Source organism: Mustela lutreola, chromosome 18, assembly GCF_030435805.1.
Source record: "Mustela lutreola isolate mMusLut2 chromosome 18, mMusLut2.pri, whole genome shotgun sequence".
Taxonomy (NCBI): Eukaryota; Metazoa; Chordata; class Mammalia; order Carnivora; family Mustelidae; genus Mustela; species Mustela lutreola.
The window spans coordinates 11,869,385-11,885,872 of NC_081307.1; positions in this window are offsets into that span (position 1 = coordinate 11,869,385).

Below are 16,488 nucleotides of genomic sequence, written 5' to 3' on the forward strand. Positions count from 1 at the left end.
GGTTGAATCTTTCGCCTCTAACCCTATGTTCAGCCAATGGAGAACCTTTAGTACTTGCTGAGCCACAGAAAGTAGACAGGTAGCAAACTTGAAGAAGTGATAGTAGTAGTATGTTTGTTTGTCTCAATCCAGAGCCTGTGGATCCTTATTATCCGGGGGAAAACCTAAAGGAAGGAGAGGGAAAAACATGCCAACATGGCCCCATTGAGTAAGGTATAGGCCATTGTTTTGTGTGTGTGATTAGATCAATGAAATCTCAGAGTGCCTCAAAGCCATTTGTAGAACAACACATTCCTATTTACCTGAGGACAAGTGACTCAGGTTACAACTCCCAGATTCTAGTCTTATTGCCTTAAATTTGATTAATGGGGCATATTGCTGAATTGACATTAAGCTGCGTCAAGCCAGGATGTAATGGAGATATGCTATTGACCGTGACTTTTCTATTGCAGCTGGCCAGTTCAGAGGAGGGTCCTTGTCTTAAAGGAAATATAATGGTTTGAATTCCCTTCTAATCCCTTTCCTTGTCACCAAATGTTTCTATTCTTAAGATCTACTTCTGGGCGCCTGGGTGGCTCAGTGGGTTAAGCCGCTGCCTTCGGCTCAGGTCATGATCTCAGGGTCCTGGGATCAAGTCCCGCATCGGGCTCTCTGCTCAGCAGGGAGCCTGCTTCCCCCCTCTCTCTCTGCCTACTTGTGATCTCTGTCTGTCAAAAAAAAAAAAAAAAAAATATCTACTTCTATGTTGCCCTTTGTCTTCACTGTCAAACAGCATTCTAAGGGGACACCAATCTGTCAGTCCAAGAAGAGAGGAAGACCTCAGTTTGGATTCTATTATGCTTTGGAAGAGCACTTTCTAAAATTTTAAACTCTATTTTTTTTTTTTTTTAGAACAACAGTCCCTAAGCCTTAGCCCTCCCACATTCAACAAAATAATAGCTAATATTTACTTGGCATATTATGTTTCTGTCCAAGCTCATACAGCTACTGAATAGTAGCAGCATTCAGTTTTTTCATCAATACATATTGCTCAGGACCTGCTATGTGCCAAGAGGCACTATAGTAAGTGTAGGGACTACAGCCGTCAGAAAGATACAGAGGTACCCTCAAAGAGATTTTGTTGTGATGGGGAGAAGGACCAATGCAAAAAGAGACAAACAAAATACTGATAAATTGTGTTGTCATGAGATAAATAAATAAATAAATAACAGCAAGTCCTTCTCCAGACAGGGCCGTCAGGAAAGGCTTTTCTACAGAGGGGACATTGAGTCCTGAAGGTCAGTCCACCTGCCCTTGATAGGGTGAGTGGGGGAGGGGTGGAGACAGAACTGGAACTCAGGGAAGATATACCATGAGTAGGAGTTCCTGATCCGTGAGCTGTAGTCTCTCTTTGACCTCCTGGAGAGCAAGCTAAGGCATTCATTGGTCTCAACTCATTCTAGCCATTCCCCAAGCCCACACTCCACATTTAGGGATTTCTATTTCTGCCCATGGATCTATCCCACTTGTCACTTGTCACCTGCCATTTTGTCTCTCTAGGAGGTCCACTGGGGCTCACATCCCTGTGACTCGCCAGAGACTTTGCTCCTTTGGCTGCTTTTTATCTTCTGTGTTTCTCTTCTCCTGCCTGTTGACTCCTTCCTTACAGTGCACAAACACGCAGGAGTCTCTCGTATTAAAATAGCTCTCAAAAAAAGAAAAGAAAAGAATAGCTCTCAAACAAGCATCTCCCTTCTAGCTACCGTCCCCAAAATAATGATCTGTAATCGCTTCCCCTGCTTTTCCCAGTTCTCATTCATTCCATGGACCCTGTGAACTGGCTTGCCCTCCTTGGCTCCACTAAATAGAAGAGGTAGTAGAATGAAGAGAACAGACTTTGAATTCAAATAGAAATGAATAACAGGCCCGTATTTCAATCTTTAGTTGTGTGCCTTTGGGAAAGATAGTTAATTCCTCTAAATTTGAGTTTATATGTTTATAAAATAGGGACAGTGATAATAACACCTGCTTCATGGGTTATTGCAAGTATTGAAAGAGACAAGAGATGCAAAGCACAGCCCAAATATCATACAAGATCAGAGCCCAAGCGCTAAGTCATTATTTAAATTATCATTTAAACTGTACTAGCAAAGACAGTAGTCACCAACTGAGTGCCAAATTCAACAGGACATTTTCAGACCTCGTCTTTTTATAACTTCCTTGTGATGTTTAACATTACTGAACACTCACGTCATCGTAACATCCTCCACTGCCTTGACCTCCAATAACACCACCGTATTCAGTCCTCATTCTCTTTACCTCAATGTCATTCTCTTCCCATGCCTGTTCCTTCTTGGAATTTTGTGCTCTTGTTCCCTTCTTTTTGTCACTCACTGCTTTTAGCATTCTGGGCCTCCTTTTTGGTCATCCACATGGCCTTGTTTGCCATCTCTATGTTAATGACTCTCAAAATTATTTTTCTACTGAGAGTTGCTTCATGAACTCCAGACGGATGGATGGATTCCACTGCTTACAAGCGTCTTCACCTCTATGTCATACAGAAATTTCGATGTCAACACTGAGACAATGGTGTCTGTTCCCTTGGTTCCCTAAGTCATCTTATGTTTCACTAAGATCCACCTGATACCCCAAGGGGAAAAAATATATATACATCTGTAATATCTTCAGGTGTTTGCCTGGCAATTTCAGGACAAATACCAAGATCTCTTGCCTCCAAACTCAGAACTTTCTGACTCGGTGCTGTGATTAGCAGTTTACAGCAAGTTCTTTAGTAATAGCTTGATCTTATTACTCTGTGATAGTTAATGTTATCTTTCAGCTTGGCTAGATCAGGGTACCCAGTTTTCGGTCAAACACCAGTCTATACATTGCAGGTGTTTAACACCAGTCTATACATTGGGAATACATATACATAGGGAACGAACTCAACCTTCAGTCCATCATTGAACTCTTACCCAGGGCTTTAAGTATCTTTGCTGAGTTAATTAATCCCTTAGAGATTTCTCTCCAAATCAGGTTTTTGTCCCTGTTCCTGAAAAGCTGAATTGCTGGTGACATGCAAAGCTTTTGCAATCCTCAATTTGTAACTTGAGAGCAATGATAGATGGCAAATTAACCAATTTAGGAATAATCAAGTAGGACTATGAGAAGAAAAAAAAAGACACAAGATTGTGATACACAATTGTGTATTGTGATACACAGTTGTGTATCACACAATTGTGATACACAATTCCCAATGTATAAATACCAGTCTATACATTGATAGTGATTAGCATTTAAATGAGTCATTTTGAGTAAAACAAATTAGGCTTCATAGTGTCAGTGGAGCTCATCCAAATCACCGAAGGTCTCAAGAGAAAACACTGTGGTTCCCTAAAGAAGGAAGGATTCTGACCCCAGACTGCCTTTGAACTCAAGCTGCAACTTCAGTCCTTCCATGTGTCTCCAACATGCCAGCCTGCGCTGAAGATTTCAAACTTGCCAGCACCTACAATCCTATAAGCCAATTCCTTAAAATCAACCAATCTTTCTCTCTTTCTCTCTTTTTCTCCCACTGATTCTGCTTCTCTGGGGAGCCCTGGCTAATGCATACCCTATATATTTTCCTCAATCATTAGAAACATATCATTAGCATTCTGCCAGCTAGCTTAACTTTCCTTTTGCAGATTTATATTATTTATTTTAGCAGAAATAGATGTTGTGTATGTGATTGGTAACTTACTCTATCCAGATATACGGTGCTTGGGAATACATTCAGTCGTGTAGAGTAGGCTCTTTAGCCTTTTTTTTTTTTTAAATATTTATTTTATTTTATTTTATTTTATTTTCAGCATAACAGTATTCATTATTTTTGCACCACACCCAGTGCTCCATGCAATCCGTGCCCTTTCTAATACCCACTACTTGGTTCCCCCATCCTGCCACGCCCCCTTCAAACCCCTCAGATTGTTTTTCAGAGTCCATAGTCTTTCATGGTTCACCTCCCCTTCCAATTTCCCCCAACTCCCTTTTCCTCTCTAACTCCCCTTGTCCTCCACGCTATTTGTTATGCTCCACAAATAAGTGAAACCATATGATAATTGACTCTCTTTGCTTGACTTATTTCACTCAGCATAATCTCTTCCAGTCCCATCCATGTTGCTACAAAAGTTGGGTATTCATCCTTTCTGATGGAGTCATAATACTCCACAGTGTATATGGACGACATCTTCCTTATCCATTCTTTCGTTGAAGGACATCTTGGTTCTTTCCACAGTTTGGCGACCGTGGCCATTGCTGCTATAAACATTGGGGTTGATCATCACTAGCCATCAGGGAAAATCAAATTAAAACCACATTGAGATATCACCTTACACCAGTTAGAATGGCCAAAATTAGCAAGGCAGGAAACAATGTGCATTGGAGGGGATGTGGAGAAAGGGGAACCCTCTTACACTGTTGGTGGGAATGCAAGTTGGTGCAACCACTTTGGAGAACAGTGTGGAGATTCCTCAAGAAATTAAAAATAGAGCTTCCCTATGACCCTGCAATTGCACTACTGGGTATTTACCCCAAAGATACAGATGTAGTGAAAAGAAGGGCTCTTTAGCTTTTAGAAGTCAACACCTTTCCTGTTTTCTCTCTTCCCACGCTCTTCATGTCATCAACCTTGCACTCAACTTGTCCCATCACCCTTCCAGCCAGACCATAAACTAACGTCACCCATCTCACTCACCCTAGCATTTTGCAAGGATTTGTAATACAAATATTTGGGGCTCCTTAGATAGGATACTGACTCAATTGGTATCTTGAGACTGAGGTGATAGAACAAACTTAAAAACCAAATATCACAATCTTGTATCTTTTTTTCCTTCTCATAGTCCTACTTGATTATTCCTAAATTGGTTAATTTGCCATCCATAATTGCTCTCGAGTTACAAATTGAGGATTGCAAAAGCTTTGCATGTCACCAGCAATTCAGCTTTTCAGGAACAGGGACAAAAACCTGATTTGGAGAGAAATCTCTAAGGGATTAATTAACTCAGCAAAGATACTTAAAGCCCTGGGTAAGAGTTCAATGATGGACTGAAGGTTGAGTTCATTCCCTATGTGCCACTGGCTATAAAACACAATTAATCTAGATATTAAAAGTACATCTAGGTTGTAAAAAGAAGACAAAAGTGTTTTGTTTGTTCATTTGGATTTTGTAACCCAAACTGCAGTCCCTCTTCCTTCTTCCATCTGAAGAATGTTAATAACTAAGAAATGCTTCATAAGGAGTAGGCTAGCATTCATGTTAAGCTTGGTGCCTCTAAAATGATATTCAGTGATTCTAGTCACATTTGCTGAACTGCCAAAACTTTTAATAAACACATATGCTTTGGACTTCTAGTTTCTGGGGATTACAATATTTTCCTAGGTTAGCCAGCCTTCTATCTTGGACAAGGCTGTATGACTATTTACTCAAGTAACTTATCTCAGGAGCTTTAAATGTTTCCCTATATTTCATGCCCTGCTCCTCTGAATGTCTGGATTTTGGAAATTAACATTCAAAGGAGAGTATAAGGAATTTTTCATATAAAAAAAGGTAAATAATATGATATCACCCATATGACTAGGAAGAGGAATGTAAATTTGGTCTCCACAGAGGCTACCTCTTCCTTCCTATTTCTCTATTTATGTGTTATTTTTTTAAGTTTATTACTCATCATTTGATAAATGATAAATATTTTACTCCCCTACCTATTTCCTCCTTCAATAATATTTTTATTTTGACAAACTCAAGGATATCCAAATATAAGAATAAAATAAATCCTTAATGTTTCTGAAAAGTCCAATATTTTAGTTGAATGTCCATTTCTGCTGTGTACATATTAGCATGGAGACTTGTTTCAGACAAAAATTTCATTTATTTTTACTGGAAAGTTAGCATTCTATCTTTTAAAAAACTTCACATGCATTATATCTTTGCAGATGCTTAATATCTTTGCCAATAATATGCATCGTGAAAGAAAACATAAAACACGTATATGTGTAGGGGTACTTTAAAAATCTACTTGGAATGATTTAGATGTGGTTTTTTCTAAAACCAGAAGAATGGATGAAATAAACTTTTAATCTATCCTTCTTATTCTAGAATTGTAAGAGAAGAAAATACATTTTGATCACAGAAATGGCATTTTCTGGAGCAGGATACATGCCAAAGAGACAAAAGACATGTTCTGATGTATTTGCAGTAAAATTTACATGTTCTGCCCTAACTTTAAAATCCTAATAGATATTTCATTAAGATTATGACTTAATCTATGCATTAGGTATAATATACTTAACTTTAATTAATTAACTGATGCATTAGGTATAATATACTTAACATTTCAATAATTAACTGATCTATCAATAAGAGGGAGAAAATCTGATTTATTTAAAATACCGAAGTGTTTAAAATATCTGACTGTTCCTGCCATCCTCTACAACCACTCCATAACATTCCAGGGACTGGAAAACATCAGCAATTATTTAAGAGCTGAGCCTCAACATAAAGATTTCCTCTTCTTTCCTTTCAATCACCCACTGAAGGCCGGAAAGAATTATATTCCTAGTCATTCTTTGTGTGTCTATCTCTCCGGGTTCTGTCTCTCTCTCCTTCCCACCCACCCTCCATTTCTCCCTGTCCATCTCTTTGTTTCTCTTTCCCCACAGAATATGCATGGCTTTGGAAGATTTGAGACAGAGTAAATAGTATGATAATACAAAATGCTAGTAATAAAACATGTGTATGCTCTTCCGATAGATTTGATATACATAAAAACTTGGAAAATTCATACACACAGACACACACACAATTTATGTCATCAAGTAATGCTACCTCAACAGCTACAAGAAGTTCTCTGAGCCAATGAAAAGATATTTTTTAATAATATAAGAAGTCTCCTGTATATTTCTGTAGCTCACCAGCCTTCAAGTGGAGCTCTCCACAGTATATATGATTCAAAAGTTCAATCATTAATTCTATTTAGGCTTAATGTGTCATAAAGCTAAGGAATGCAGGGCCATTTTCCTCTCTGCTGGGGCACAAAAAGTATATTAACTATTCCAGTCAATACTGTGAATGATTTATTAATTCAATTTTGGAAAGTGAGACTGTCAGATCATATAAGCACATATTATAAACAGATGATCTCTCTGAAGATTCTTATTCCTTCTCTTCTCTAAATGACGGACGGTGCACTTCACTACTGAGATCTCTCTCTGTTTCTCTGTCTCTCTCTCTCTTCTATCTTTCTGTCCCTTCAAGTCCCCAAACTTACACACACACTACTCAAAAAATCGAGGAATAATGTCTTCTCATACTTGAGACAGTAGAACTAAATCAGTATAAATTCAAAGAAACATCTGGACTGAAATGAAGGAATTTTCCCAAACACAGACTGAAAAATTACTGAGCCAACTATGATGTAATACAAAGAGCATCATTGTGGGATGTCAGTGAGCTAGATTCTGGACCGCAACCTTCCAGGAAGCACAGATGACCTTGGGCAAGTCACTTCACCTATGTCCTTAGCCAGGAAGCAGAGGACGCCTACCATTTCTAACTTTCTGTGAGTCTATGTTGTCATAGGAATGAAATGTGATGACATAATGATGGCCTATGCTCCACTCAGCAGCAACTTTCTCTGTATAACTGTCCTATATGTGAGTTGACATCATACCTGAGAGCTTCTCAGTGGTTGCCAGCACCTTCTGAATAACCCATCATGGAGTTAATTTCCTAACCTTAGAATGCTAAGGCTGGAGCAACATCAGAAACAGTGTGTGGGGGGCACCTGGGTGGCTCAGTCTGTTAAGCATCTGCCTTCAGGTCAGGTCATGATCCCAGGGTCCTGGGATCGAGTCCCACATCAGGATCTCCTATTTGTGATCTCTCTCTTTCTCTCTCTCACTCTCTCTCAAATAAATAAAATCTTAGGAAGGAAGGGAGGGAGAAAGTGAGAAAGAAAGGAAGGAAGAAAGAAGGAAAGAAGGAATGAATGAAAGAAAATGTGTGTGTGTGTGTGTTAGGTTGAATTCCCAGCATCCACTAACCTCCCAGCAATAATCCCTAACCAAGGCTCTTTTAGAATATTGGGTATTGGATATCTGAAACCATTTTTATCTCCTCTTCCTATAAAACGTTCAATCTCTTCTGCCATTCCTTTTTACATACAGAGGAGTTGGGTTTTATTCCCATAGGAACTCTGAGAATTAAAATATAGAGATTATTTTAATCATGTGATGGTGATTCATTTCCTAAGATATTCAATGTGTGATAAATATGGGTGAAATCAAGGGATAATTTTCAAGATCAGAGAGCTGTTTGTAATTTTGCATCACGCTGAAAGTACACTCACCTGTTTCCTAACCAAATTATGCTCAATGGGAAATGTTTATTTTGTTCCTGACAAAAACTTTTTATAGGTAATTTGCTCATTTCCGGCTCAGACCTAACACCTCAGGTGTAAAGCCATTAAAGACCAGATCAGGAAGGAGTGGTGCGAAGGGAAGGTGCAGAATTAAACTTGACTTCATAAAAGAAAAAATAAATAAATAAAATAAAACAAACACCCCCCCCACAAATGGTTTAATATAAAAAGTCATCGTGTATCCTTAGAAGATGTATTCTGATGCTTTATGTGCAAGAGTTTGTTTCAGTTATGTTCCATATTATTAACACTTTTCTGCCTGGGGCACTTTTTGTAGGTACCATCCTCAAAACTAGTCACATATTATACCCCAAATATTGTAACAGCAAATAAGATGGTCAGATGCAATATAACTATAGCCTCTTACAATTATGACACAGAATCCACATTAGGATCCAGTTTCCTAAATTTAAATACATTTTTTTCACTTAGTTTTGATCTTTGCCTCTTTAATTAAAGGCTGTACTGAAATTGCTTATTCTAGTCATGCATTAACACATTCTAGTCATGTGTTCAATTGTATCCCCCAAATAATTCATATGTAGGTACCTGCGAATGTAGCCTTATTTGGAAATAGGGGTTTTGCAGATGACAAAGTTAAGATGACATCATTAGAGCAGGTCCTAATCCCACATGATTGTGTCCTTTCAGAAGAGGAAATTTGGACATAGAGACAGACATGGGAGGGAGAATGTCACATGAAGATAAAGACAGAAGTGGGATGATGTATCAGCAAGCCAAGGAGAGCTAAAGATTGCCAGCAAAGCATCAGAAGTTAGGGCCAGCCAAGGACTGGGACAAATTCTCTCCCACCTTGATCTCTGATTTCGAGCCTTCAGAACTGTGAGACCATACCTTTTTGTGTTTAAACCACTCATTCCATAGGCCTCTGCTTACAGCAGCCCTAGAAAGCTAATACGACGTCTGTACAATATTATTCGCATGGGTGTTTGCTCTTCTTCAAACAGGAGAGAGCTTCAAATGCCCAAAATGTGGAATGTGGCTTGGAGAGACTGACTTCGTTAATTGGCGGAGCTTCCTTTGGCGTGATGTTGCCTTTGCTGTCGCCACTCTTTTGCTGTTGTCCTCGATGTTTAGCTCAACCTGTTAAATTGTGGTGAGAGCGGCGTGTCCAGTGATAGCATTGTGCCCATGGACTTGAGCCAAAGAATTCTAATTAGCTGCCAATTAGAAAACAAACAGATCCCTCCCAACCTCCCTTCCTTTCCCTCTATTTTCCCTCCTCTCCTCTTCTCCTCTTGCAGTTTGCCCCTCAGATTTCTTCCCACAGCAAGAAGATGCCAGTCACTGGCTTCAGGAGAGATGAGCCCCAGTGTCTCTGAGGCAGCTGGTCAGCTTCTCAGACTTGCTGCCACTCCCTTCCAGACCTTGAGTGTGGAACACAAAACACTGTGAGCAGAGAGGCTGGACAAGGCTGTGCATCTAATTCTAACCCTTTAAGTCTTCCAGAGTGTGGAGGACGGGCCTCCGGAATTCCTTCTATCCTCCTCCAGACCTTTTCCTATTTTATGGAGTATCAAATAAGAAGCCCCCGGGTCACCTGTAGTCTGTTCTCCATCATTTCCTCAGAGACCGGATGGATAATCCTGTAATAATATCATTTCAGACACTTCCCTATTCTCCAGACAGAAAACAGATAATTAAATGCATGTTTCTATCATTATTCTCTATTTATACGGGGTTGTGAATGGTGAATTAATATCTCCAAAGATCCCACTCATAATAAAGAAAAACTGGGTAAGAATTGATTTGTATCTACTGCTATTGTGCTTAAATTGCTATGTTTTTCTATTTGCTTTTCAGTCTCAGACAGGAGTAGTCCAGGAAGAGCAAATAAAAAATTTTAAGTGAGAGTAGATTTTCCCCCAATGCCTTTGCTTTCAGGACATTGATACTCCATTATGAACAGATTTTGATTGGTTTTCAGAGTCTACTTCATAATCCATCCACTGCCCCCCAAGGGGAAAAACCTCATAAACCAATAATACATTTTGATTCTCATCTAAACTTACAGGATCAGCAAACCCAAACTGTAAATTTCTCTACAACTGTTTCTCAGGAAATTTCCAGTATTTCCGAATGGACCAGAAATCAGTGAAAATGGCCTCTCTCTTGCCGTATTTCGGCACTTGGACTACGGGAGAGAACAAAAGGCATACAGATTTATAGGGAGCTTTACCACCATTTTTCATCAAGCCACAATAGGCTCCAACACCTGATTACAAGGGGCTTCTGAGGCTTGGTCTCATTGTTCATGAAGAGTCAGTGTGATACCCAAGCTAGGCTCCACCTCCCAGCATTTGCATAACAATGGTAGGTCTGGAAGTTGTGGCCTTAACTTACTTCCCATTTGGCTCCTCTGGAAGTATCTGTAAACTTGACTTCCTAGGAAGACATGGACAGGAAGGTTACTGTGCTTAGTTCTAAGATTTTTCAACACTTAGGAAACTCACTGGAATCACTTTCCTTAAGTGACAAAGGTAAAGTTGCTCACGAGTATTTACTCTCCAAGAAACAGACCACAGAAATGGAATAGGAGCAAGGATACTTTCACCATCCCTTTGGGGCAAAGTCCCTTCTAAGGTATATGGACAGATATTTCTTGCAGGGTCTCCATCACTATCAACATTTTAGTCACCCCAAATCACTAAGTCAGCACCTTTCTAACAGCCCCATCTAATACCATCTGCTAAGAAAGGAATTAGACTCTCCGGGCTCCTCCTTAGGAAGTGTCGTGGGTGGTGTTGCTTGAGTCCTAGGGCTCCTGCAGTCATCTAGTTCACCCCACAGGTAGGTGAAGGACTGGAGAACAGTCCCCCCAGGGGGAGCTGGGTTCTTGGCCTCCTGCCTGAAAGGTACAGCTGCCTTGACAGTTGGAGGCTCATCATGGCACTTAGAAAATTTCAAGGTGGGTGCCTGGGTGGCTCAGTGGGTTAAAGCCTCTGCCTTCAGCTCAGGTCATGATCTCCCAGTCTTGGGATCAAGCCCCACATCGGGCTCTCTGCTCAGCAGGAAGCCTGCTTCCCCCTCTCTCTCTCTGCCTGCTTCTCTGCCTACTTGTGATCTCTCTCTGTCAAATAAATAAATAAAATCTTTTTAAAAAAAGAAAGAAAGAAAGAAAGAAAGAAAGAAAGAAAGAAAGAAAGAAAGAAAGAAAATTTCAAGGTTAGTGCTCCAAAGAGCAGGAGGGGGCAGGGCCAAGGAGCCCTGTGCAAAATCTGGTATGAGTTCCCCTTGCCCACATCGAACAGTGGCACTCCTTTGGTCTAACTTACTAAAATGATGTTATTGAAATATGTGATACGTAAAAGAGAATTTTGCAAATAGTATTTGATACTTATCATATAATAGTGAGAGGGGAAAAACCACTTCTATTTGATTAAAAAAATTATCTGTTATTCAAATATTTAAGAAGCTATGTTTTTGTATACATCTATATACTGTTCTATTTAAGAAAATAACTACTTGCATAAACGACTGATTATGATTGGAGTATTTGCAATATGTGTTTCACAAAGTAGAAATGAAATGGCTAAATCATATTGGATATTTGAACATATGTGGATGGTGAAATATTATTGAAAATGGGCTATTTTTACAGAAGTTCAAAAATATTGCCACAATTGTTGGTGTTGCTACAGTTTCAAATTTGTTTTATAACATTAAATGGTAAGTGTTGGTCTTTAGATCAACTTCTCTGCCTGTTCATTTTTAAGGAGAGCAAGTGTAAAGAAACTATTTTTAGCACTATGACCAACTGGTCAGAAGTGAAGTGAAAGGTTGTAAACTACTGAAAACGTCTCTTCAAATACACAGTTGATGAATAAGGACACAAAGAAAATAAAAGACATCTCAGAAGCCAAATAAATAAGATACTGAAAATCAGACTATAAGTGGAGCCTGATCATTCTGCTGAGGGAGAGGAGAAGGTTCAGGAACAAAAGGACTTGCATTTTAGTGGTCAAAAGTGTCAAGGGAAAACTTCTTGAGTTTGGGCAAGGCAAAGTGGGAACTAAAACTCGACCCTCTATGAAGCCAGGACTGAAAAGCTGTCATCTCAATGAAAAGGTGAACTATAGAAAAAAAACACATATAAACTCACCAACACAGGAAATTATAAATAAGATTTTCTGTCTTAGTCTGGTCACTGAGTTTAAAAAGGAAAACAAAATTAAAGTTCTCTCCACTATTGAAAACCACAGGGCTTGAATGATCCTCATTATTCCTTCCAAACTATTTGTCACTCCTCCTTTTAAGCCTCTAAACAGTGAATCTCAAGTCATTAGACTCTACCCCACGCACTCGTTCCTTCTTTAAGTCATACACACACTCCTGGATTTTTCCCATTATTCCTTAAGATTTTAGCTACTGACTCACTTTCACTCTCTCCAACTCTGTCAAAGCTGCTCCAGCCAGAATTCTTGGTGACTACAAATTGAATACAGGTTATTTTTCCAATATAGCAATTTTTCCAATACAGCAATATTGTGCCTTGGTTTCTTTTCTTTTGTGTGTGTGTGTGTGTGTGTGTGTGCCTTGGTTTCTTGTCCTTTAATAACCTTTTCCTTCTGCCTTCCTTTAGCCACAAACTCCCACATTCTTGATGAGTGAATAAATGACTAGGTGCTCCAGCATGAGTACAAAGTGTTATAACTACAACTGTTATGGATTAAATGCTTGTGTCCTCCCAAAATTATATAACCTAAACCCCGAGGTGACAATGTCTGGAATAGAGGGTTTTGGAGGAGGTGATTCAATCATGAGGTTGAAGTCCTCATGGAGAAGACTGTTGCCCTTGTAAGAGACCCCAGACAGTTCTTCACCCCTTCCATCAAGACTGGTGTCTATGAACGAGGAAGTGGGCTCTCATTAGATACTCAAGATATTGGCTCCTTGATATTGCCCTTGTAAGAGACCCCAGACAGTTCTTCACCCCTTCCATCAAGACTGGTGTCTATGAACCAGGAAGTGGGCTCTCACTAGATACTCAAGATATTGGCCTTCCCAGCCTTCAGAAGCTTGAGAAGAAATTTCCATAGTTTCTAAATCTATGGTAGAGCAAATCTTTGTTTTAGCAGCCCAAACAGACTATGACAGAAGTGGCACCAGAAGAGGGGTGCTGCTATAACAAATACCTACAAATGTGAAAGCTGTGATCACAGATAAAGGGTGGCAGAGTTTTGAGATTCTTGCTTTAAAAACAAAACAAACAAAAAAAAAAGGCTTTATTGCCTTGACAGGCTGTTAAGAGTGGTTCTGGTGAGAGCTCAGAAAGAAAAAAGAGCTTTTGGAGAAAGTCTATCTTCCTAGAGAGTACCTAAGTAATCTTGAGCAGAATGTTGGTAGAAATAGGGATGGCCAACACCATTCTGATGAAGTCTTGGGTGGAAATGAGACACATGTTATTGGACAGTGGAGGGAAGGCCATCTGTTATAATATAGCAAGGAGTGTGGCTTGATTGTATTCATGTTTACGTCTTTTGTGGAAAGTAGAACTTGAAAGTAATGAGACGATATATTTAGCTGAAGCTATTTCTAAGCAAAGTGTTGAAGGTATATACAGCTTGGCTTTTCCTGACTGTTTATAGTAAAATGTGAGAAGAGAGAAATGATTTAAAAACAGAATTGTTAACAAAAAAGGAAACAACACAAAAGAGTTAGAAGATTCTCAGCTGATCCATCTGATAAGAATACTAAAAGTGTGGCCAAGAGACCAAATGATAAGAACAGAAAGCAAGACCTATTCTCCAAAACAATGGAAGAATGACCCTGAAGGCAATTCAGAGATGATCAGGGCTCACAGCACAGTTCCAGAGTACAAGGCCTGGGGGCAGAGTAGCTTTTCAAAGAAGGAGAAAGCTCATTCCTGCAGGACTTTGGAGCCCACAGTCCAGCACCATCTTACTACAAAGACTGTGAAGCTCACACTCTGTTGCTTTGCTTCTTAGTGGCTCCAGCTGTAGCTCCAGCGGGCTTCAGTGAAGCACAGGCCATGGTGGCACCCATCTGGAGGATACAGGCAGAAAACTTGGGAGGTTTGGAGGTTTCCATGCAGTGCTATCTCCACTGATAAACAGGATGCCCAGGCTCTGGGGGCGTGGTTGCCTCCAGCTAGATTTTAAAGAGCAAGACCAACATCCATGGGGTGGGTCCCAGGCAAAAAGCTGTCACAAGGACTGGCTACCCAAAGCTTATGGGGACAGGATGGCCAAAGGTGTGTGGAGAGGGCTGTAAAAATCTGTGTGGAGAGGGCTACCTAGAGTCTTCAGGAACCCAACCACTGCCTAGCAAAGCAGAAGGGACTGGACTGTTGCCTCATGGGGTCTAGGAGGTGTGACCATTGCCCAGCATGTCTGGAAAGAAGGACTTGAGTCCAAGTATATCTTGAAAGCAAGCCCTCTGCCCTAGTGGTCCTGGAACGCAGAACACCAAGGCAAAGAAGATTATCAGGGAGCCCTAGGATTGAATGGTGTGTGCCATGCTGGTTTTTGGACTTTCTCAGGACCTGTCAGTTCCTTCTCTTTTCCAGTTCTCCCTTTTGGAATGGAAATAAATATGCTCCACTGTTGTATTTTGGAAGCACATACCTTATTTTATTTCACAGGTTTACAGCTAGAGAGCAATTTGCCTCAAGATGAATAGTATCTTGAGTCTTGCTCATGTCTGACTTAGATGGTATTTGGATGAGACTTTGGACTTCAAGTTAATGCATTAGGAATTCTGAGGCTGTTGGGATGCAAGGAATGAATTTTGCATACAAGGACATAAATTTTGGAAGACCAACAGCAGAATACTGTTGACTGATGTCTGTGTCCACCACAAGTTCATCTGTTGAAACCTAACCCCCATGCGATGATAGAGAACTCAGTCTTTTGGGAGGTAATTAAGTCATGAGGGTAGAGCTGTAATGGATGAGATTTAGTAGCCTTACAAAGAGATACTGGAGAGATTCTTTATCCCTTCCACCATGTGAAGATGCAGTGAGAAGATGACTCTATAAAAACCAGAAAGGGGATCCCACCAGATAACAAATCTATCCAATCCTTGATCTTAGACATATCAGCTTGAAGAAATATAAGAGATTTTTGTTGTTTATAAGCTATCCAATCTATGGTATTTTTGTGATAGCAGGCCAGATAAAAAAAGACAGCAACTTAGTTCATAGATGTACTGACTCAATAGTATTTAGGATAATGTATAAATTCAATGTAATTCACAATCCCAACAGAGTTTTTCATGGAATTTGACCAGCTATAAGCCAAGGAGAATTATGACAGAAATATTATGCCTGGCAATTTTGAGAAATAAGTCAGAAGAACTTGTGTAATGAAATATCAAATTATCATTAAACTATAATACTTAAGACAATTTAGAATCAGCACAGCGATATAAAAATAGACTAATTGAGAAGAATAGAGAACTCAGATCCAGACCCATACAAATAAGGAATTAACATGAATGAGGCCAACAATCCAGATCAGTGAGGAAAGGAGAAACTATTCAACAAAGTGTACTGAGATACTTGGTTATCTACATTAAAAAGTATGTTATTTTATCATATCAATAAACATATATAAAATGATGCTTTAATTATGAAATACCAAATTTTTAGAAGAAAGCACTAAAGAACAGTTTTATAAGCTCAAATTAAGGAAGAAAACTGTCCCATTTTCTTTTCCTCTAAAATTCTCCATCTACTGCAAGCAAGCAAAAGGCTCATCTTCTACATCCACTGTTCTTAACAAGCAAAATTTCAAGGCTCTTGGCTCTAGCCTCCTCCACCTTCTATCATTCTTTTCATATAAAGAATAGTTTATTTCAATACTTTTCATGTTCTATTTTGCATCCACAAAATACTGTTCTATTTTCCATCCACACACCCCTTAATAAGATTATATGACAAAGAACCCTCTTTAATTTGCTTGCTATCTAAACAGCATAAAGCTATAAATAGAATTCCCCATCTGAAATTTGCAAAAAAAAAGTTCATGATAAAAGTCAAAAAACAGGCACTGAACTACTTTTAGAC